This window comes from Temnothorax curvispinosus, unplaced genomic scaffold, assembly GCF_003070985.1.
Source record: "Temnothorax curvispinosus isolate PA1 unplaced genomic scaffold, ASM307098v1 QBEX01003385.1, whole genome shotgun sequence".
NCBI classification, from domain to species: domain Eukaryota; kingdom Metazoa; phylum Arthropoda; class Insecta; order Hymenoptera; family Formicidae; genus Temnothorax; species Temnothorax curvispinosus.
The window spans coordinates 1-1488 of record NW_020213165.1 but is presented as its reverse complement, the minus strand read 5'-3'; the positions used below and the strand labels follow the sequence as shown (position 1 = coordinate 1488).

General features: G+C 36.1%; 1 pseudogene; it reads right to left on the bottom strand.

Moving 5' to 3' along the window:
* Positions 1-4: 4 nt before the first annotated feature.
* On the bottom strand, positions 5-1482 carry LOC112452418 (annotated as a pseudogene).
* Positions 1483-1488: the final 6 nt, after the last annotated feature.

Genomic DNA, 1488 nt, shown 5'->3' with positions numbered 1-1488 from the left:
TATGTTTTCCAGCGGCCATATATCTAAAGGCAGCTTCTATTTCATTCCTTTCGAAGACTCTTCTGCATAGTGGTTTAATAGCACCGTCTTTTAATGCTTTGGTTATTATTTTCCACAACTTAAACTTTTGTTCTGCGTTTGAATAGAATTCCTCTAATAAAATGCCATAAAAGCTGATATTTTTAGAAAAGATAGATATATCCAAGGAATTATTGGAAACCATATCAAATTTTCCAATTTCTAGAAAACGGCCACCATTTGCTAAACAGCGAACAGATGCTTGTAATTTCTCTTCGGCTAAGGAATTCAATACGATATCCACCCCACGACCTTTTGTACGCTGCATAATCATTTGTTCAAAGCTTGTATCTCGAGAGTTTCCGATATTATCTTCGGGAATGGAGGGAAACGTTTCTCTTATAAACTGTCGTTTCTCGACAGTTCCAACTGTCGTAAACACTTCGCAACCTTCGTGTAGCGCAAGATGGATCGCAGCTTGACCAATGCCTCCAGTACCAGAATGGATTAAGATTTTGTCTCCCTTTTTCATTTTACCCTTCATGTATAAAGCATAGTAACACGTGCTGTACACACACGGAACCGTTGCTGCGTCTTCCATTGTCCACTTGTCAGGTATAATCCAACTGAGATATTTGTCGGCCACACGAATGTTCGTCATTCCTCTATGCATAAAAATTTTGAAAATGTATTTATTTATCTAAACGTTACTTTAAAATGACGTATATCTCGCATATTTTTAATTTAATATTAAATTTAAATTAATGTTATTTAAATTAAAACATTATTAATACTAATTAACGGTACTCATATAAAATAGAAATTAATCCTGTCAATTGCAAAGAGTTCTTTCTATCGTATACCTATATGTATTAATACTCTATATCTTACCCGTGTGTACATAATCCCATAATTCTTTGCTTATGCGTGTTAAAGCCAACGAATTCCATGCCGATAAAACAATCGTTACCGCGTTCGAAAACGGGTGCGATAGTTTCAGCGTTGATCCTGCCAGTAGCTACTATGATATCTTTAAAATTAACAGACGTATAAATTACATCAACGAGGTTTTCATGGTTAATGCGAGACATTCTGTTCTGTGCCCAGCAGAGAGTACTCAGATCTCCTTGTACCTGTTGTAAGTAAACATTAATTATTATTATTCATAATAAAATTTAATAGAACATCTTAACATACCATCTGTGTAACGTGAGCGCTCTGAACAAGTTTTGATTCCAACGATGGTAATGGTAAATGCCTGTATGATCCCCAAACATTACCGGAACGTATAACGTTGATGGGTAGGTCCAACTGTAGCTGCTTCGTGTACAATGGTTCTTGCAAAGAAAATGTAGGCGCTTTGTCATCTTGAATAAATACGCTTCTAATTATTTCGCCTCCTGGTTCTTTTCGCAAACAATTAATAAAACCGAGTAGTCCGCATTCGAAGTCTCCTTCCGAGACGAGTAT